This window comes from Panthera leo, chromosome E3 (assembly GCF_018350215.1).
Source record: "Panthera leo isolate Ple1 chromosome E3, P.leo_Ple1_pat1.1, whole genome shotgun sequence".
Taxonomy (NCBI): Eukaryota; Metazoa; Chordata; class Mammalia; order Carnivora; family Felidae; genus Panthera; species Panthera leo.
Window position 1 is genome coordinate 27,078,732 of NC_056694.1, and position 23,239 is coordinate 27,101,970.

General features: G+C 43.7%; 2 long non-coding RNA genes across 2 annotated transcripts in view; one reads left to right on the plus strand and one right to left on the minus strand.

Moving 5' to 3' along the window:
- The window catches only part of LOC122210133, a 113,176-nt gene that overhangs the window by 20,329 nt on the left and 69,608 nt on the right, over positions 1–23,239 (plus strand). The window contains exons 4-5 of the long non-coding RNA XR_006197928.1: positions 4,687–4,784; positions 7,056–7,146. This is a non-coding gene — a long non-coding RNA (uncharacterized LOC122210133). The remainder of the gene's footprint in view (positions 1–4,686; positions 4,785–7,055; positions 7,147–23,239) is intronic.
- LOC122210134 lies at positions 5,013–18,338 on the minus strand. The gene is made up of 3 exons (XR_006197929.1): positions 18,187–18,338; positions 6,728–6,854; positions 5,013–5,167 (listed from the first exon to the last, which is right to left on the minus strand). It is a non-coding gene; the product is annotated as an uncharacterized LOC122210134 (long non-coding RNA).

The following is a 23,239-nucleotide window of genomic DNA, read 5'->3' on the forward strand; positions in this document are numbered from 1 at the left end:
TGTGCAGGACACCCCCCAACGACAGAGCGTGATCCAGCCCCAAATGTCACTAATTGCTGAGGTTGGGAAATCTGTGCTAAACAGAACATGCCCGTGGACGGAATCTGTTGGTGAGGTCAGCAAGTTTTCTGAAAATGAGCAGATGGGCCAGAAGCTCAGGGATGGCCCTCTCTCGTCCAGACATCGCAAAGTGCCGACCTGTTTCCTTTATGCTTCCGCAGAAGTGATTTTCCACCGCATGCCCACCACTCTTCCTTATTAAGTAATCACCACCCACAGCCCCTCATTTCCATGTCTATAACCACCCCAGGTACAAAGGATGCCCTGTTCACGAGAGGCAGATGGAGATCAGCCAATTACAAGCCTATTAGACTAGAGCGCGGGCGCCTGCCTTATCTCATCTCTGTGGGCTGCGCGTTTGAGATTGGTAGCTTTGTGCCCGTTCGTTCCTTCAGTCCCATGACTGCCCAGCCTGGTTCTCTAATTCTTGCTGGTGGAGCACAGCTTCTTGTTCCAAACCAGAATCACCCCCTTAGTATATCCTAAGCAGCAGCAACATCCATCCTTCTGCATACTGTATTCATAGCTGATTATATGACTCACGTTTCAGTAGTCTTCATTAAAATGAGGTGAAAGATCAACATTTTGGATAGACCTTTGTTATGCAGGAGTATGTCTAGAGCATCTGTTTCTGGTCAAAAAAACTAGGACAGTTGTTATAAAGTCAAAAATGCCTACAGAGGCCAGGCAGGTAATTGGAAGGCAGATAGCAGGCCATTTGAAATAGGGAGTCATGGGAACTGGGAGACACTGGGCGGGGGCTCACCCAGGCTGGAAGTATCTGTCCCTCACGTCTAGCCAATGCTGCAGAATGGCATTTGGACCCAGTGTGAGTATGGCAAGACCTTTTGACATTTCAGTAGAAATCTGAAGTCGTAAATACATTCATTTATTTTAACATGCAGGATGTCTAAAACCATATATGTTCTCTCCATGTGGTCTGTGAGTCATCAGAGGGCGATCTCTACTTAGGTTCTTGGGAGCCATCTGCTCTCTGCATATGAAAGTAAACTTGGCCAGAAGGTTAGAAATGGACCAGGTTAAGGGGGAGGGGGATGAACTGAAGACCTGCCCAATTCAGGAGAAATGGCATTCCCACCCATCCCCAAAGCAAAGGCTCATCCAACCCCATTGGCTCACAGGGGTCATTTGTGTGTTAGGCGTCCAACCAAGGTAAGGGCCTGAGCAAGGTTGCTTGCTTCCCACAGCACCCTGGGAAATGCTGCCTCCTTTTGTAGATGAGAAACCCAGGTGTCTCGGTAGTAGCTGCTCACTATCACGTGACAAATAATAATTGCTCACGATTCCACGGGAGGATTTGAGCCTGGAAGTGTACAAGCTTTTATCTGTACCTTTTTTTGACCGATAGATGTGGCTTGGAGCTGAGGATGAGTGTTTCTGAGCTTTAGAAAGGCTTTTTGTAGTTTTCGACCATATCCGTGTACGTGAAGTGGAACAAAGCCCATCGGATGGCCAAATGAGAATCCTAAAGGCCTCAAGCGCATGAGGACAGCAGGGACAAAGTTAGCCCATGTGTCGTTTCCCTGAGCAGCTCGCATCCTGTGCCTGAGGGAAGTCGGTAATAAATACAGCCACCCCCTACCGCTCCCCGCCACACCATTCCCTAGGGCTCCCCAGCAGGCCTGAACCTCAGTTGTCTGTAGGAGTATCTCACTCGATACCCTGAATTGGTGTCCTTCCCTCCATTCTCACTGCGTTCCCCTCTCACATCAACTATGCGTGTATGAATCCTTGTCTCGGGGGTCTGCTGCTGGGAGAACCCAAACCAAGACCCAAGGGAATCTCAGGTTCTTTGGTTATTGCCGAAACTGGATTATCTTTGCTTCTCTTGAAGCTAGTCTGGTCACCCAGCCTTAGCCATCTGCATTTATTATGCAGAGGCTTACGTTGTCCTAGGGGGTAGGTAATAACAGAATAGAACATGTCTTAACTCAGACTTACTAGGAGGACAGTTCAACAATCAGAAGAGGGGGATGATATAAATCAGAAGGATTTAGTTGGTCACAGAGGAGACACTTGATTGCTGTGACCCCTGCCACGTTCCCATGGGTTAAAGCACGACTGATTGTCCACAGTGCAGCCCTGCCAGGTGATAAGAGGTGACTTTCTTTCATCTTTTTGTTTAATTTCCTAACAACTCGAGAGAAGAACTCCCTGGCCCTGCAAATTACTTTGGATTGTAACAAAAAAGATCCAGAACCCTTTTTCTATTTCTTTTAATAGTCATTCAGGGACACGGTGTAATTGAATTAAGACACTTCCAAGAGGTGAATTATAGGATAATAATTCAGACCTTTCCATTTAATAGGAGCCAGCCTGTGGCCTTGGGTCCACTAGTTCTGAAGGGGTGAATTACTGCTCCATAACTCACAAGGTCCCATTTAAAGAGACCCTGGTTAAAGGGAATTAGCATCAACAACCAAGTCAGCAAAGGCGATCCAAGATCTAAGGGGGGACACGGAAATGAATTTGGAATCTTGGCTCCCCACTTCAAAGAAGTCCGATGTGAGAGACTAATGTGTCAGCTCCTCAGTGAAGAATGAAGGGCCTCTCAGCCAAGCAGGGCTCTGGGTGTTTTTCCCCAGCGCCCCAACGTGTGTGTGTGAAAGTCTCGGGCACTCCATCCTTTCAGATCTGGCAAAATAACTAATTAGGCTTTCACTTAGCCAGGACACACAGGTTCCTGCATCCTGGAGGAAGAATGGACAGTGACATCCTAGGACCCCCCAGTGTCCTTCTTCCTGTCCTCCCCATGCGCATTTTTCTCACGGATGCCTGAAATTGTAACATTTGCAATTCATTTAATTGGGTTCAACGTTAACATTCTTTCTATTTCTTCTTTTTAAAAAGGAGTCAACGTTATACATAAGTAAATGTATTGCCCTTAACTCCTAGACAGATATGAGTTCAAATCTAAACTCCACAATTGACAGTCTGTGAAATGGCTTATCTCCTTTGAGGTTCAATTTTCTTGTCTGTAACGTGGGGATTATAATAATGCTAACTGCTTAGGGCTGTCATGAAGAGTAGAGAGAAGCATGGATTGAATACTTAGCAAAGTGCCAGGTAAGAGTAAGGCTTTGATAAATAATAAATATTATTGTTGAAAACTGTCCTTCAGAGAGTGTTCCCTGTGCCAGGAATCCCATAGCTGTACTCTCTTTCAAATTCCAGAATGTGAATATCACTCCACATAAGAAATAAAGGATGATTAATTCAATATAGTTCATAGATACCTTTCTCTAGTATGGCACCAATGGGTAGGTGGCCACCTCTGAGGTCAGTCTGACTATTTGAAATTTCTAGAAACCTAGAAAACTACCTCAACTCCAAAGGTTCCCATGCAGTTTTAGGAGCTCGGTACCCAGCCTGTGGGACCTGCCCCATTTTCATTCCCTCTCAGAACTTCTGCCTGTCATCTGCCAACCTTCTGCTATCTGTCCCAAACTTTTACCCAGAGATAAAAGGAAAACGCTTATAATTCATTACAGTTCATTAAAATGAAAATAAAATTTATTTTGCATCAAAATGAAGAAAATACATTTATTATTAGCATATAAATGGTATTTTTTAATGTCACTCTGCCTCAAAATCACTTACATTTTCAATGATCACAGCACACAAAATTAATTTTTGATAGCCTTTTGTGATTTGGCTGAAAATTCTTATTTCTTTTTGTGCTTTAAACAGCAAACTGTATCCAGTGCTATTCATAGCAAATTTTAGATAATGAAGCAATTAAAAATACATGGATTTAAGATCTTATCTCATTTTTCCTTTGGCCTATTTCTGCTTCATTATTCATGAAGGGATATGTTTAATTCAGAGTTAGTAATTGCAGATATATCTAGTATAAATTGTGCCTCATATTCTTTACCCATTTCAATTTATTTTAGCAAATAGATCTCTGTTTGAAAAAAAGTAGTTGAGAGAAGGGAGAGTATGATTAAAATGCAGAAATCTGTGTGCATGCATGTGTGTATGTGTGTGCGTGTATGCGTGTGTTGATTGGCATATCCAAACAAGATCTCACAGATGTGAATAATTACCAAAAATTTACCAAGAGCTGGGCACCATGTTGAACAATTACACATGGCATTTCATTCAGTCCTAAGAGTAACAATCTTACACGGGAGGTGCAATTACTACTATTTCTTTGCTATGAGACCGAAGCTCAGAGAGGTTACAAAACTACCTGGAAGTCACGCAGTTAGAAATGACAGAGAACTGAGATCAGAGCCTGGCTTGTCTGCCTCCAGGGCCTATATGTCCAGCCACCCATTACACTGTTCCTTGTGTCCCGGGGCTACGTGCATCTGAATCTCGAAGCGGTTGGTCAGAGGCCTTTGAGGTCACTCTGCTGCTTTGTCTCACAGTATCCCGTGTTCATAAAGTTGCTGGTCCAAGGAGCATGTCACTAAGTTGGTTTTCCCGTGAGCCCTAAATATATCTTAGAAGTTTATCCTAGGGAAGTAACGGAACAAGTCCATAAGTAATGCAACGTCACGGGGCATTATGTACCAATAAAAAAGAGAAAAAGAGAAGAGAAAAAAGGGAAGAGAAGAAAAGGAAAAAAACAAATAGCCTCGAAAATTTCTGTTATAGGTGAAATAAATTCTGGGGCGCTGGCTCAGTGTTATACTTTGGAGCTGTTAACACTAACGATGAGAATCTAATTTTCCTGGCGTGTGGAAATCTTCCTGGTAAGTTGTTAAGTAACGACAGCAGATGTGTAAAACAGTAGTGTAATGTGCTCTTATTTGAACAAACAACATATAGGCACACATATGTCTATGTAAGAGAAGCAAGAGAGTCTAGAACAGTGCTGTCCAATAGAAACACAATACAAGTCACATACATATTTAAAGTTTTCTAATAGTCGCATTAAAAAGTAAACCGAACAGGTGAAATTAATTTAATAACACATTTTATTTATCCTCAGATAGCCAACATATGATCGTTTCAACCTCCAGCGGATCTAAAATTATTAGTATTTTTACTTTGTTTTTTTTTGGCAGAAGTCTTTGGATTCTAGCCCAGATCATGAGTTCTTCTCCAGTGTAACGTTGCCCATGGGTTGCTTTCTCTGTAATATCACAATTTCACCCTAATTACTTAATTATACTTCGAGGTGATCATGTTGACACTGCTCCTGAAAAGAAAACTTTAATTAAATGGAAAGTGTCTTCGCTGATTGCTTTACTCCATCAACACGTTGCATTGGCCCCCCACTATGTGCTTCTCTGTTCTAGGTGCTGGGGATCCAGGAGACGACACAATAGGCAAAATCACCACCCTTATGGCACACGAGTTCTGCCAAGGGAGGCAGATAGAAAAAAATGCAAGCAAAAAAAAAAAAAAAAAATACACAGTATGGCAGGTGTTGATGAGAGCTACAGAGGAAACTCTCTTGGTCATTTCAAAGTGTTGACAATGACAGACATATTAAGGAATGCCAGAAAAGGAAGCTATGACTCTCTGGGTCCACACAGTGCAGAGAGGAGAGAACAGGCTTGAGAGATAAAATGTAAAATGTAAGTGACAAGGAGAGGAACAGGGGCGGCAGGGGGGCAGGGGAATCAGGAATTTATAGGCAGATGGAATCAAGAGGAATATAAACCCTGAGGATTCCACAGAAATCCTGGGATGTTAGACTCACAGGACTTGGGATGGCAGCTTAGGCCAAATCTATTTAAAACTCAAAGGGGTAACTCCAGCTTACGTCTGTCTGGGTCAAACTTACTTAGGACACCAAATATTTGGAGAGTCCTATCACTAAAAATTTTTTTTCTAAGTTTATCTCTTTATTTTTGAGAAAGAGACAGAGAGTGAGCAGGGGAGGGGCAGAGAGAGGGGAAGAGAGAAAATCCCAATCAGCCTTCTCACTGTTAACACAGAGCCTGGTGCAGACCTTGAAATCACGAACCCTAAGATCATGACCCAAGTCGAAACACAGGGTTGGATGCTTAACGGACTGAGCCATCCAGGTGCCCTGAGAGTCCTATCCTTTTAATTTGGTTTATTCTTAGTGGATGTGGCCTGTGGTTTAAACCTGATTTTCAAGCTTTTTTTTTTTTTAAAGTTTATTTAATTTATTTATTTTAAGAGAGACAGAGACAGCATGAGTGGGGGAGGGGAAGAGAGAGAGGGAGTCAGAGAATCCCAAGCAGGCCCTGTGCTGCCAGTACAGAGCCCGATGCAGGGATCAAACTCACGAAACCATGAGGTCGTGACCTGAGCCAAAACCAAGAGTCGGACGCTTAACCGACTGAGCCACCTAGGCATCCCTCAAACTGGTTTTTTAAAAATCTACACTTAGTAACAGATTTGTGGGTGAAGAACGTGAATAGGCAAATGGGCTGTTTCAAATAGTGCATCTCCTTGGCATACATAAAGTGTTATTTGGGATGGAAGAGAGCCTGATTTACGGATATCCTCCCTGATCCCATAGAGACACGGAATCAAGGGATGTGGGTTCCACCGCCCCGGCATGCAAATGACCATGCCCGGCAATTGTTTACAGCACACGTTTCTCGACTGCAGAGAAGATGGTGTTCCAGAAAATAGGTGGGATTCAGTGTGCATGCCAGTTGTTCATCCTGCCAGGAAGCCAAGCCATCCAGATGTGCTCCTAATATGCACTCACCTTCACCCCAAGTAAATCTCTGTCATCACGTATAAATGCTCTAACATAATGTCTGTGTTCCATCTTGGCTGGTCACTGACTGTCTTGGGAAGGTTACCATAAATCTCCCGAGCCTCAGTTTCCCCTCCTGGAAAGAAAGAATAATTATTAAAATGAGGAGGATAAATGTGTTTGTCCTGAGGATCAAAAAGGGAAAAATCTTAGCTGAAACTCTGGCCAGTGGCAAACTCTTCATAAAAGCTAGTAACACATAAATGAAAACATCTAGACCATCGGCAGAGAGCTACCTGAATTTTGTTTTATTTCTTTTCCTTTTTTTTCCCCCCAGAGAAAAATGACAGGGACTCACTTTCCAAGAAATTACACTATGTTCAATGACTTCCCATCAAGAGTAAGCAGTGTTCCGTATCCTGCCATTGGTAAGTATCAAATGGGCCCATGTCAGACAAGGCATGGCTTTTAATCTCCCTTTATTTGCCGTGTCACCTGTCAGTGACCTTGACTGTTGCCGGCTGCCTCGTGTTCTGCAGTTTACTGATAAGTGTGTTTACGGCTTTTGAAGTCATGTCTGCCGAAAACCACATCTGGTTCACCACCGCCTCGACAGACACACAATGAAATACAAAGGCTAATTCTGTGGTGTGCACAATCCGTGTCTGTTTTCCCAGAGGATTCCAGATGGAGTGAGCTCAGCAGAGGCACTTCTGTGATGGCTGGCGATCCTGGGGGAGGAGTGAGCACCGGGTGTGTGACCTGAAGCCTTGGCCCCACCTATCGGGGTGCCGTGATCTCAGACAAGGGAGGGGAGGGCGAGCTCTCTTCCAGGGAGGGCTGCAGTGCTCTGCGGCACCCCCTCCCTCCCCGTTTAGTCCACCAGGAACTTCTGTGCAGAGCCAGGCTGAGATTTCTCAAATGGAATAACCTTTCCTGCCATAGCCGTTTCACTCGGTGAACATAACGTGGACGTCAAGGTCGGGTGGGAGTTCAGGGCTGTAGGAGTAGCAGGAGAGGCATGTTGTACTTTATTGGGGCACGGACGATGGTGTCTATATTTAGGAGGCCAATGAAAATATCAGCTGTCGTTTATGGAGTACATCCTGCATGCCAGGTGCTAGTCTTGAGTGTTTTCCATGCCTGTTCTGTGAGGCAACTCTAGGCGTTGTCACGTCCACTTGACAGATGTGGAGACTAGAGCTCACAGAGGTCAAGCGACTGGCCCAAGGTCGGACCGTCCTCAGAACTTGAATTAAAAAAAAATTTTGACATTTTTATTTATTTTTGAGAGACAGAGCACAAGTGGGGGAGGGGCAGAGAGAGAATGAGACACAGAAACTGAAGCAGGCTCCAGGCCCTGAGCTGTCAGCACAGAGCCCGATGCAGGGCTTGAACTCACAAGCCTCGAGATCATGACCTGAGCTGAAGTCAGATGCTTAACCGACTGAGCCACCCAGGCGCCCCTCCCCCGCCTTAGAACTTGAGTTGTTGCAAATTTTTGACTGTTTGTGTAGCTCATTCATGTTGAGTGTATGTCTCCCAGGTTAACTGCAGGGTCCTGGGCTGTACCCACATCACTGCTAGAACCTGCCAGTCCATTTTCCAAAGTCATTTGATCAATTTAAGCAGCACGGACAGATTTGACGGGGAGTCTGGCTGATTCCTGCTCTGATGTTTTTTACTGCTGAAATACACCCCACCAAAGTGCCAGGTGTAAGTAATGCAGACTTGCTGGGAAACCTTTGCTCCTGGCAAATAGAGGGTTTTGTTGTGGAGGTTGTTTTGTTTTGTAAACATTTTTTAGTGACATATAACACACATAAAGCAACGTGCATAAACCTCCAGCGAGCAGCTCATTGAAACTTACAAAGTGATTACTCCCACGAGACCACTGCCTGATCAAGGCACAGAACGTGACTAACACCCCTGACAGCTTTCCTCCGACTTTGTTCTTGTTCAAGATTATCTCTACTCTGTTGACCCTTTGCATTTGCATTTCCATATGTATTTTAGAATCATGTGGTCACTTTCTACACTGGAAAACCTGCTGGGATTTTGAATAAGATTGTTTTCAAGTGATACGTTAATTTAAGAATTTTGTTAGATTGGTGGTTTTTTTCTTCCTTACCTCAAAAGAATTCACTAATGAAGTCATTTGCGCTGGGTGTGTGTGTGTGTGTGTGTGTGTGTGTGTGTGTGTGTGTGTGGGCAGGAAGGATGGATTATGATTACAACTGTAGATACAATTTCTTTATTAGCTAAAGGAGCATTCAGATTTTCTGATATTTCTTCTGTCAGTTTTGCTAAGTTGTTTTTAAAGACATATTTGCATTTTATCTCCATTTTTCAAATCTGTTGGCTTTAGACTGTTTCAGAGTGCATGAAGGAATTACTTTATGTGATGGAAATACTCTGTGTCCTGGTTGTGGTGGTATTTATATGGGGATGTGCACTGGTTGAGACTTCTTTAACTGTACACTTAAAATGGGTAGACTTTATTATTTCACCTATAATTTTGGAAAAAATTAAAACGTCCAATAAAATCAAATGTTGGTAGTAAAGTGGGAGATACTGCAGGAGAGGGTATACATGGAAAACAATTTGGAAATACCTTTAAAAATGGAAAATGTGTATATGCTGGCACTTGGACATTCTTCCTGTAAGTGCACACTTTAGGGAAATTCTCCCATCCATGTTCCAGGAGATAGTATGACATTACTACAGCAAGGTTTGTAAGAGAAGAAACATGAAAAAAGCGTCACCGTATCTAGAATATTAGTGGTGGTAAATCAGCATGGTAGACTGGTATTTCGCTCTTAAATATGGTGATTTAGAACTCTGCATTTCAACCTGGATAAAGCTTTCAAACAAGTTTTTTTTTTTTTTTTAAGTTGCAAAAGGAACACCATAGTTGATGCCATGGATGTAACTTTTTAGAAAAAACCGTTCTTCCATTTTTCCCCCATTGTAAGAACCATTTGAGTTGGGCACAGGGAATCCGGAAGGAAGATGTCCTTGCAGGGAGCTGTGACCATGTCTCGCTACTTTCAGTGGGATATGAGCTCTACGATTTGGCAGCTTCCCAGAACCTTCCTTCAGGGTAGCTGGTCAGCTCTCAGCTCTCCTGCTCCCCTTCCTCTTCCTTGTCTTGGGATGGGCTTCCTGTATCTGGTTTCCTAGAGCCGCCATAACAAAGTAGCATAAACTGAGTGGCTTTAAACAACAGAAATGTATATTCCCTTATAGGTCTGGAGGCAGGAAGTCCTACCAGCATGGCCATGCTCTCTTGTTGGCTCCAGGGGAGAATCTGTCTCATGCTTTCCCCCTAGCTTTGGGTGTTGCTGGCAACACCTTGGCATTCCTTGGCTTCTAGACACATCATTCCAATATCTGCCTTTGTCTTCACATGACGTTCTTCCCTGTGTGTCTAAATCTGTGTCTGTCCTCTTCTCATGAGGACCCACGTTACTTCATCTTAACTCGATTATATTTTGTTTAAATTTTTTTTAATGTTTGTTTATTTTTGAGACAGAGAGAGACAGAGCATGAATGAGGGAGGGTCAGAGAGAGAGGGAGACACAGAATCTGAAGCAGGCTCCAGGCTCTGAGCTATCAGCACAGAGCCTGACGCGGGGCTTGAACTCATGGACTGTGAGATCATGACCTGAGCTGAAGTCGGTCGCTTAACCGACTGAGCCACCCAGGCGCCCCTTAACTCGATTACATTTAAACCCATTTCCAAATAAGGTCTCATTGATAGGTACTGGGGGTTAGGATTTCAACACATCTTTTTGGTAGACACCCACAACACCCTCCTCTCTTCCTTCTTCTATTTCTTCTCTACCCCTTCTATCCTTTCTGTTGACTGAAGTAAGGATGTGATAGCAGGGGCTGGAATAGCCATCTTGGACCAAGAAATAAATTTTAGAATGGAATCCATGCATGGAGGAGGTATAAGATAGGAAGGAGGCTGGGTTCTTGATATCATAAAGAAGCCACATCAGGTCTGGACTCTCTATCAAGACTTTAATATGACAGGGAAATAAATATTTCTCTTTAAAGACCCCTCTTCCCTTTACTTCTGGGTTTACTTCAGGTTTGTGGCCAAACCTAATCTTAACACACACACACACACACACACACACACACACACACACACAAAGTCATCTGTATAACTTTACGTTTCCCTATGTTCCATACGTATGTTTATGGAACATAAGTGGTAGCATATCAAATATATGAACACAGGAAGAAAGAGTAGAATGGGAAATGATAATCCATAGGACCTTAACTTCTATCATGTTCTGTTTCTTCTCTTAACAGAAGATAAAGCAAACATAGCAAATGTTTAAATAGTTATGAATTCTAGAAGGTGGGAACGAGTGTCACAACCCATGATAATGTTAATTCTTGAAGTCTGAATTTTTAAAATGTATCCTCCTCAAAATGCCCTCAAAAATTGAGAGGACTCTATCCACACCTTTTACTTGAATCGCATGGATTGACCTGAAATTTCCAGAACCGACTGGCTATTTTCTTACCTCTGACCACACTGCTTCCCCTCACTGTCATGTCCTTCTGGCCTTTTTCACCACGTGTTCCAGATCTCAGCTCGGAGTCAAATAACGGGTGTTGGGGCCTCTGAGGAGCCATGTAGAGAACCCACAAAAGTGAGATTCCTACCTATCAGATTCCAGAATAAAAGCCTAGGTGGTGATACATTTTTCATAATAATTCAAGTGATAGAAGTTGTGCTTGCTCACTTTACAGCGTCCAGAGACCAGTGTTGCAAAAGTATATAAAAGTAAAAATTGAAACCCAGCCGTTTATCATGTCTACTGTATCCTAGAGGCAACTCATTTGAATAAAGATTTAAATATTTTAAAACCAAACTGTAAAGTGTTAGGTTAAATAACAAGAGAGTCTTTTTAAAATCGTGTGGTAAGGAAGGACTTTCTTACGTGGGACAAAGGCAGCAACTTTAAATAACCAGACTCATTTTTCTGTGAGAAAAATAGTTTTAAAACTGCTTTGTGAATGAAAAGCTGGGAAAATATTTGTAACATACACGATGGACCAGAATGACAATATTCTTCGTATGTAAAGGGATATTTCAAATTAATATAGAAAGAAAAGACACAGAAAGGAAACGTTTTTACATTGAAGCATTGTTGTGACATACAATATTAACAAATTGGCAATTTTGAAAGGCCAAACTAAGTGCAACTTATATATGTGACAATAAATCTGTAACAATACATGATAATACCTACCGATGGGGAGAATGTGGGAGAAATTGACATACTCGTGTCGCACTGATGGAATCGAAAATCAGCAAAACCTTCGGGAGAAAATCTGGCCCTGTGTATCAATGCCTTAAAAAGATATGTGATTTTACCTCCATGATTTCAATGCTAGGAATTCATTCTGACAAAATAAAGGAGGGTATGTGCAAGAAATCAGCTATGAACATTTACCACACGGTTGTGTATGGCGGTGAGGAAAATTGTACACAACCCCAATGTCCACATTTAGAGTCTTCATTAAACAGATTATGTTGCATTCATTTAACAGAATAGTGTGAGTAGGATTTTAAAATGTTTTAATTTCTAATTAAGATGAAAATGATTTAATTTCACATGAAGTGAAAAATGAATGGATTAAAAATAGTGTGAATTGCAGGGGTGCTTGGGTAGCTCAGTCAGTTAAGCGTCCAACTTCGGCTTGGGTCATGATCTCACCATCAGTGGGTTCGAGCCCCGCATCGGGCTCTGTGCTGATGGCTCAGTGCCTGGAGCCTGCTTCCGATTCTGTGTCTCCCTCTCTCTCTGCCCCTCCCCCGCTCAAGCTCTGTCTGTGTCTCTCTGAAAAATAAATAAATAGCAGACACCATTGTGTGGTTGTTCCTCACAAGGAGGTAACATCTTGGAGCAAAAGAGGCATGTCTTGCTCTGTCACTGTCATCTCATTTTGTGACTTAAAAAGTGGCGAATGGTGAATCAAGAATATCCTCACTCAGTTTTTTAAGTCATGGTTTCATTGGCCAGTTTCCCACTTCTTCGTTAACGATTTTTTTTAACTTTTATTTATTTTTGAGAGAGAGAGAGAGAGAGCCTGAGAGGGGAAGGGGCAGAGAGGGAGACACAGAATGTGAAGCAGGCTCCAGGCTCCAAGCTGTCAGCACAGAGCCCGACGCGGGGCTCAAACTCATGAACCGTGACATCATGACCCGAGCCAAAGTCGGACGCTCAACTGACTGAGCCACCCAGGCAGCCCCCATTAACAATTTTTTTAAATCGAAAATCGCAAATTACCTGAGCTGGAATGATTCATTTCTCCCAACCGGGGTTACATAGCTAGACAGACTGAAGTCTAGAGAGATGAGGTGACTTGTGTCACATGGCAGGTTAGGGGCAGGCCAGGACCAGAGACCCAGGCTGACAACCGTCCTTCTGGGGCTTGCTCCCACACCAGTTTGCTTAGCAGCCCTTCAGATTTCCTTTTGTTGTCTGAAGAGATCTGACACAACAGTGAGTTTCCAAAGGGGATGAATGAAAGTTTCTGCATAGGCCGCCCTGGGGCAGTGAGAAAGGAAGAAATCTGGGTGTCCATGTGAAACAAGATTCGAAGCTAGATTTTTAGAATGTCCCATCCTTGTCTCCAAACGCTGACATTCAATGTGTGTGTGTGTGTGTGTGTGTGTTTGTGTGCGCGCACGTCTTTATTCTGTGGGAAAAAGATGGAAGAAAGCTTCACTGCAGGCAGCATGGCGGACTCAGCCTCTCCAACCCCTGTCCTCAGAAACAGGCCCCAAGCCCGTTGATTTCTTTTCTCCAGTGTGCCTTGATGCTTTCCTTCCTGGCTCTAGAATTTGCTGGGTCATTGCGTCTCTATTTCCACCTCGCTTCATCTGAATAGCCACAGTGTCAATGAGTGAATTCAGGCTCCCAGCTGGGGGCCCCGGAGAGTTTATTTCTGAAAATGGACCTGTCTTCACCCTTAATGCAGTCTCTGTATACACAACCTCTGAGCAAACAGCTGGAAAGTGAGTTGAGTCAACCGGGCAGTTGGCCTGTATGTGGCTTTCTGTATTACACACTTTCTCATTTTAAATCCTCACAACTCTGTGAGGGCGTAGGAGCTACTATCCCCATTTTGCGGATGAGAACACTGAGTCTTGGGGAGGAAAAGTGACTTGCCTGGGGTTATAGAACAGCAAGGGCTCAGACTGGCTGGGAAGCCAAGTGTTCCAGTTATAAGAAAGTTAAATTTGGGGGCGCCTGGGTGGCTCAGTCGGTTGAGCTTCCGACTTCAGCTCAGGTCACGATCTCACGGTTCGTGAGTTCGAGCCCCGCGTCAGGCTCTGGGCTGATGGCTCAGAGCCTGGAGCCTGCTTCCGATTCTGTGTCTCCCTCTCTCTGACCCTCCCCCGCTCATGCTCTGTCTCTCTCTGTCTCAAAAATAAATAAACATTAAAAAAAAGTTTAAAAAAAAAAAAGAAAGTTAAATTTGCTTTCTTTTTTTTGGTGGGAAATTAAATATGCTTTCCCCTTTCTGACAGCTACCATTCACTGTGAACTTCAGGGTGGCTGTCTGAAAAAAGTGACTTCAGTGTTTCCATAACGCTTAGGAATGAGTTACTAAAACTGACTTGGCTCTCAGCCTTAGCCCACAAGATTTAAAATTTTTTTTCTAATGTTTATTTATTTTTGAGAGAGAGAGAACACTAGTATACAAGTGGGGGAGGGGCAGAGAGAGAGGGGCACAGAGGATCCAAAACGAGCTCTTTGCTCACGGCAGAGAGCCTGATACTCTGTCGTACTCTCAAACTCAGGAACTGCGAGATCATCCCTTGAGCCGAAGTCAGATGCTGAACCTACAAAGCCACCCATGTGCCCCAAAATGTGCAAATCTTATAAGTGTACAGCTTATGCATAGGTGTATGCCTTGTATAGCCACCATCCAGATCTAGTGATGAACATGTTCATCATCTCAGAAAAATTCCTCCTGACCTTTTCTGGTTAGTACCCCCACCCTTGGATGTAGCCACTGCCTGACTTCAAGCACTGTAGATGAGCATTGTCTGTGTTTGTTGTTGACATAAACTCATATCCTACAGTGGATACGCTTTTGGGTCTGCCACCTTTCTCTCAACATCATGTTTCTGAAAATCATCTGTGTGATGATTTCCCATACTTCATTCTGTTTTATTGATGATTAGTATTACAGTGTATGAATATACCTCAGTTATCTGTTTTCCTATTCATAGACATATCTGCATTGTTTCTAGCTTGGGGTTAAGCTATAGTGAATCAAGCTTCTGTGAACATTCTTGTACAAATCTTTTCGTGGACAAATGTCTTTGTTTCTCTTGAGTATCAGCCTAGGACTGGAACGGCAGGATCGTCGGGGTAGGGTAGGGGTCTATTTAATTGTATTACAAACTGCCAGATTCTTTTCCAGAGTGATTGAAGTGTTTTGCACTCCCACTGGCAGTGTGTGGGAGTTCCAGTGGCTCCACATTTTTGCCAAGACTTCTGTCATTCGTTTTTATCTGATCTCCATTTTATCCGATCTCCACTTACAGGAAAGCAGGACGCTTTTCATCTCTCCATGAGTTACCCCCAATTTTAAAGTAATGATTTTTCATTTCTATTCTGGATTTCTTCCAACTGTCAGCTCTCCCTCCTTGTGCTCTATCCCAAACCTTACTTACTTTAGGACTGCTTACAAAGGAATGTAAATCAAACAGCTATCTCCTGTGAAATTCAGAGTAAACTGTGTGGTTGAGAAGTAGGTACAAGAAGGGCTCAATTTGGGGGCAGTCCGGCTGCCTAGGATTCTGGACTCGGATGCTCCTGTCTTTTACTGACTACGTGGTCTGAGACAGATCCTTTAATATCATAGTTTCGGATTCATTGACTATAATATACACACGGTGAAGATTAAATCCGTAAAGGATGTGAAAGGGCATTTCACGGACTGGAGACTTGTTGAATACGTTGCACATTTCTGTTTGCATCAGTCAGGATGGGCTGTGTTGTGCTGTGGTCACAGGCAGCCTCGAAATCTCCGTGGCTCAGCACAACAGACATTCCTTCTTATCCCTGCTGTCTGTCTGGCACTGCTTGTTGGAGTCCTCTCATCAGTCACTCAGGAACATGGGCCAGTGGGGCTTCTGCCTGGACGCCCGGTTCCAAACGATAGCAGTGTGTGCTCGCTGGGATAAATTTAGGATCTGAGTCATTTTGTCAACGTGTGAACGGAGGAGAGTATTCTGTGATACACACTGGAGATACAGAAACCAAAGATACTGTGCCTGCTTCCAGGAGATGATAGCGTAATAATAATGACCCAACAACAATAAAAGTTAGCAGTAATAGCAAAAGTTACGGCCACTAAGAGTTATTAAGCCAGAGACGGTATTAACAGCTTATTTTATGCAGCAGGCATTTGCACAGTTAGAAAACTCAGATGGGTGAAAATGGAACTTTATTTTCCTGTAACTGAATTTAATTTCACTCTCAAGCATCCACTTCCATCACGCGCTGGAGATTGCATTAGAGGAAATGAAGTCACTGCAGGCTTCAGATTCAGTCTCTTGGAAATTACTCAGTTGACCCAAGCTTCTCTCTCCCTCGCGTTCCTTTCTTTCCTTCTCAGCAGGTGTGCCTGAAGTTCCTGGTGTGAAGTGAAGCCTCAGTATTGGGACATGCCAGCCAGTGGGGAGAAGGGTCACCATCTGTTGTCCCCACTTAGCGTGGCTTTGTGTCCCCTTTGCTTCCGCTGCTGCTGGCTGTGGGTCTGCAGGCACTTCAGTGCGTCCACATCCTCAGCCTCCAACCATGAGGACAGCTTCGGTCTCCTGGTTCTCGTGGACGCTTGTCTGCCCTTCACGGGAGCTGAGAGCTTCCAGCTGCTTTCTGCCACAGTCGGGAGCTACAAGGTTCCCGCTCACTCCCCGCCACAGTCCCCTTAGCCTCTGCTACTCTATGGCCTGGGCACCATGTTGGACAGGGAGCTGTTCCATAAATCATATGGCCTCCTGGGACACAAAGCAGTGACTCTTTTGGTCTGGGATAAACACATCTGTGGTTTCTTTCATCATCTTAGGCCATATTTATTTGGTTTATCTAGAGTCAGCATGTATAATCCTAATGGTTTCAAATGACCTTCAAAAAACAAAATCTGTCCTCAAAAGATAGGCCAATTGGTGTTCCATATGAGGATGGAAAACAATCAATACTGCTTTGTAATATGGATAATAACTGTGCAAGTTCAGGCCTGAAATAGTAGCAGAGGCCCGAGGCTGGAATCAATATGAATTAGGATTCTGTGTCCATTCGTCATTAAGGCTAATCAGTTGTTGGCTTTGAACAGAAGACTCATACCTTGATTGGAGCTGTCAGTGGTAGGGAGAAAATTAAAATGTGTTTGTGCTCCACTAGTGTGTTTGAATTTTGAGGCACCTGAAATCCTGCTCTGGCCTACAATGGAGATGTTCTCATGTATGTTAGGAGGGAGTTGGAATACATAGTTAAGTGTTAAGTTCCCCTCTAGCTATGAAGTATTCTCTTTGATAATAGGAAAGTAAACAGAATCTTAATTCATTCCTTTATGACTTAATTTTTTCTGCATCAGGGAGGAACAGCAGCCAGTGTTTGGTATTTAAGGAAAACATACATTTAGAATTCATCTATATGCAGTCATATATGTTATGAATGTGAGTCCAAAAGATACCTCCCTTAATAAGCAAGTGAGAATTTATGAGCCTGTTCTCACCCACCTCACTGCCATTATTTATCTTATATTAATGGCCTCTCTACCCAGTAGACTGCTCTAGGTCTATTAAATTTTTTTTTAATGGCATCTTTTGGATTTGGGGCAAGCCATTGGGCTCTCAGCTCATTTGCAATTTCTCCATTGTTTATGAATCACCTGATTTATGTCAAAGGGATGTAGTGGCTCATTTTGAGCCTACTTTTGGCTCCCAATTGGATTCAAAGCATTTGAGCATGTCTTATGGGCCGTTTCATCAGGCATCTATTTGAATGAGTTGATTTCCACGGTGGGGATAGAGTTGTAAGGGGCAGTCGAGATGGTGGTTAACACATAAGGTACCTCAGGAGAACAACATAATCATAAAGACTGCTGGCTTTGAGGGTAGACATTCCTGGTCTCACTTCTTATCTCTGTGGTCTTGGGCCAGTTACTTAAATTGGGGGGCTTAGTTTGTACATCTAAAAAATAAGGGGACACCTGCGTGGCTCAGTTGGTTACACATATGACTTGATTTCAGCTCAGGTCATGATCTCATGGTTCGTGGGATTGAGCCCCACACGGAGCTTGTTGGGATTCTCTGTCTCTGTCTGTCCCTCCCCCACTCATGCTGTGCTCATGCGCTCAGTCTCTCTCTCTCCTTCAAAATAAATGCACTTAAAAAAATGAGAACAATTACTACTAACCTCCTGTGATTGTTTAGAGGGTTCAGTAGGGTTCAGCATGTGAGGGGCTTAGCATACAGCCCAGCACAGAGTAAGGGCTCAGTACACCTTGGCTGTGGTTGTCCTGTCTGCCCCTTACCTGCCCCATGGACTTGTTTCTGACCTTCCATCATGGAGGGCTGTAGGAAGAAGGCAAAAGAGCTGTTTGCACAACAGACCATGTGAAATGTTAAGGTGGGTCCAAAGGTCCTGGATTTTACATTTGAAATCAAGAGCCATGGAAATATGAATTCTCATCGGTCATGACCTCATTTTTCCTTGGGCTTATGAGGCTTAGGGGAAATCAGGGGGCATTTATATTTGTCTTTCCATACCTATACTTCGTCTTTTCCGTTTTTCATATTAACAGAGCCAAAAACTGGCTGGAATGTTACTTCATGGAAAACTATTTCTCTACTCGCAGAACACTCCTGACACCATGTGTGTGGGCATTTTCCCCACACCAACAAATTCTCTAGCCCTCCAGATACCAACTGGGTACCCTATAATTAAGTTCTTTTGTTGTTGTTGTTTTGTTTTGAAAATAGGTCATACCTTTATTTATTTATTTATTTATTTATTTATTTATTTATTTATTTTTAAGTAAGTTCTGTGCCCAACATGGGGCTTGAACTCATGACCCTGAGATCAAGATTCACATGCTCTACTGACTGAGCCAGGAAGGCACCCCTTCTATACTTCATTTCTTTTTAAAAAAAATTTTTTTTAACATTTATTCATCTTTGAGAGAGAGAGAGAGAGAGAGAGTGTGAGTGGGGGAGGAGCAGAGAGAGAGGGAGACACAGAATGCGAAGCAGGCTCCAGGCTCTGAGCTGTCAGCACAGAGCCCGACGCGGGGCTCGAACTCACGAACCAACCGTGAGATCATGACCTGAGCTGAAGTCGGACGCTCGACCGACTGAGCCACCCAGGCGCCCCTACACTTCATTTCTGACACTATCCCAGAGTGAAAGCAGATTCCAAGGGTAAAGACTCAGTCCCACAGACTGCCCACCCCCACCCTCGCTTGGATGCCAGTTGCTAGTCCCAGATTGTCATCTGTACTTCTGACCACCTGGCTATGGTTCAGAGGTTCCTCTAACCCTCTCCTTCATATAATAACTCACAGAGCTCAGGGGAATGCCAACGCTCTGCTTCTGTTTACTCGCTTATTCTCAGGGATATTCTAAAGGATACAGATGGACAGTCAGATGAAGAGTTACATAGGATGACGTCTGAAAAAGTCCCGAGCATAAGAGCTTCTGTCTCTGTGGAAGAGATGTGCGTCCCCCTCCTGGCTCATGGATGTGTTCGCCACCCAGAAGCTCTCCAAACCCGATCGGTTAGGCATTTTTGTGGAGGTCTTACCACACAGGCATGATCGATTATGACTTCAGTCTCTCTGGATGAGTGGGGGATGGGGTTGAAAGGTCCAAGCTTTGACTTTCCAGGCCTTCATCTAGGAGCCTGCTGAGAGTTACCTGATTAGCATGAAAGACGCCCCTGTCACCCAGGAAATCCTAAGGAATTTAGGAGCTCTGTGTCAGGAACTGAAGGCAGAGACCAAATATCTGTTTCTCATTATATCACACACCCCTGCACACTCTTCGGGGAGAATAATAGCTAATATTTGTGAGCATTTACTGTATGTGAGGCACAGTGCCATGTGCTTTGACATGAATCTCATTGAATCGTCAACTAATGTTCGGAGAGAGGTTATCATTTTATAGATGAAGGTATGGAGGTTCAGGGAAGTGAACTCATTACCTAAGGTCACACACCAATAAATGAGATATCGCGAGGACTCAAATCTTGCCTGCCCAGAGCACCCAAACAGAACCCCCCCTTTATCAACAGCCCTGAAAGCCTGTGACTCTTCACCCAACTAGCTCTGTTTCTTCTATGAATTGAATCCCTACATGGTTGTTGTCTCCACAGAGACTGGGGGCTGCTTAGATCATTGGCACAAACACATCCAGCTAGAAAGTGCCAGAGAAACCATGCCCTGCAGCTCTGTCCCTTCCCTTCCTTGAGTCCACGTGAGCGAGGATTTGCAAATGATGTTCACGTACACCTGCTGACACCCCTCATTTTAAATCAAGACATCCTCTTCTGCCAACCAGCTTTGACGTTGCACCTACACAGACGACAACCCTTTTCTCTGTTAACCAATTATCCTTCACTGAAGGTTCCAGTATCCTCAGAAAATGTAGCTGGGGAAAGACACACTTCTCCCAGAGTGCAGACGGTGGTGGATGGCTGCCATGATGCTGTGTGCTCACCTACGCTGGGTGGATTTTCCTTTCCTGCTGGAAGAAGGGATCTCATTCTGCAAATGCACTAATGATGTGTAATTATCATCGCCACAAGCCTTCTACACATCTGGGCTAATGGCTCCAGCTTCCATGATGATTCTCATATTTTACCCAGTTCTGTCCTTGAATGGTTCTGTGCTGCCCCTGGTAGCAGTAACAGTTGGCTTCTAGGTAAATTTAAGTATCCTGGTTGATACACCTGGCTTATAACGTGGGATGATAACAGCAATCACCACACAGGCTTCAATCAAATCTTTACTCACAGGAGGGAGATACTCTTGGTTGAATATTTAATTCAGTTTTGTTAAAACTTGAAGTCCTCTTCAAACAGCCCTGCCTGACAGAAATACTAACGTCAAGAATTCATGAGCATTTGGACATGGAGGTCAAGAAAAGGGAATGTGTGGTCCAAGCCAGCCTTGTTTGTCACAGCAGAGTGAGGCTTCAGGAATTATTCAGCAGGCACCTCGAAAAGCAAAGGAGATCATGTTCTTTCTATGCAAGAGATTTTTCTCAATGCAAAATGCTCTTTGGAGTCCATATGGGTAGTTTCCACTCATTTCTTAGGTGGGAGATAGGCATCTAAATCCTCTAAATCCCCAGGCTTAAGTGTGAAAGAAATACCACTCCTTATTTTCCTTACTTCCATTCAACACCCCCCACCCCAAACCCTCAAACTGCTAGATTGGTGAACAAAACAAAACATCCTCTCCCCCCCACCCCCAAACTTTTCTGTCAATACTGAGTTTCCTCACCCCTTGAGTGTATTTACTGTTTGTTGAGATGCATATGTGTGGGGGACTCAGAGCTGGGATTCATGTGGTCTGTGGACCTTCTCCTCTTTTTCAAGCTTTAGGGCCGAGGGCCTCTGAGCCTGGGGCCCACCTTCCAGAGGTGTTTCTTATCCTTTGTCTTCCTGAGTTCAAATTTTCCTGCCTGCTTGTCCTACGTAGGGGCCAACGTTCCCACTCGTCAAGGGACCCTCACCCTCCTTCCTGTGTCTAGAGGGACTTCCTCGTTCTCTCTGCCAGTCCAGCCCTTTGCTTTCTCCAGGTGAAACTTGAACAGAATATGAAAAGATTCTGCAAAGCCTGCACCATTCTGCTTGGCAAAAAATCCTGAAATCTCTCCGGGATGGAAGTCCAAACATACAGCAAAGAAATCACACATTAATAATTGCAAAAATTATTGCCATAGGTAGAAGAAGACAGAATCAAACCATTATTTCTTTTCCCCCTACGCTTTCTCTTGCTGCGGTGAGTATATCACAGGGCTCGGAAACTGATAATTGGAGCAAGGATCACAGAGCTGCATTCCAGTTTTTAATTGGATCATTAGCACTTCTTCAACTATCTTATCTCATGAGTATGCACCCTGCCTTTTATGGTTGGGGTGGTTTTCTTCCCTCCTCTCCTCACCACCCCCCCCCCCCCCCCGCCCCCAGATCTTAATTTTGAAAATAAGGACTGAGAAGTGGCATTAAGATCAGCCTCCTTATCACATGTCAGTTTGGTACTCTCTTCTCTCAACTCTTTATTACCAGAGTCTCTGATTCTTTAAGCTCATTTGCATAATTCCTAACATCCTGGGTTTATCCGGAGGCCTTTTGATGAAGGAATGAAGATCCTCTCTCTACTAGAGGGCTCTTCGGTAAGACACAGTGTCACAGAGCACCTGGGAATGCAGACTCTGTAGCCCACTGGACCACCTGGATTTGAGTTCTGATCAGCCACTTGCTGTGTGACCCTCAGAAAGTTGCTTAACTGCTCTGGGCCTTGCTTTCCCCACTTGTAAAAATGAAGGGTATGTGGCAGGGACAGCTACCTGATTGTGCATATTTCCTGATTTGCCAACCTCATTTAATCCATGGAAAGCACTGAAAACAGCAGTGCCTGGAACATACGCTTTGATCATGTGAACGTTTTATTGAAAAGTGACACATACAGAAGAGTGCCTGAATCATTAAGGTAGAGCTCATTGAGTTTTCAAAATGTGATGCATATATGTAAGCACCACCCAGATCAGCAAAACCTTAGCAGGACTCCAGAACCATTTTCGTGTTTACTTCTCACCACTAACCGGTTTTCCCTTAAAGGCTAACCACTAACCTTCTAACAACCGTAGGTTCATTTTTGCTTGTTTTTGAACTTTATGTAAATAGATGCATACCAAATGCACTATGTTTGTCCGATTTATTTTGCTTAATATTTGTGAGATTCACTGTCTGTTTTAGTGGGTAGAAATAATTCATTTTTTCATTGCCCTGTAGTGTTCCATTTGGGGAATATGCCACATCAGATCTGAGTTTCTATTTATGTATGTATGTTTGTATGTATGTATGTTTATTTTTGAGAGAGACAGAGAGCATGAGCCAGGAAGGGGCAGAGAGAGAGAGAGAAACAGAACTTGAAGCAGGCTCCAGGCTCTGAGCTGTCAGCCCAGAGCTTGATGTGGGGCTTGAACCCACAAACCGCGAGATCATGACCTGAGCCAAAGTTGGATGCTTAACCGACTGAGCCATCCAGACACCCAAGTTTCCATTTTTTGGCTAGGAAGTATAGCCACAGCTATAATACATTCTAGTGCACGTTTTTTTAAAGATGGACTTTCCATATCTGTGAGGTCTATCATTTAGCATGAAATTGATCCTAGGGTAGGATCTGCTCAACTTTAGCAGACGCTGCCAAGTAGTTTTGTGAAGTGACTGTAACAGTTTACAG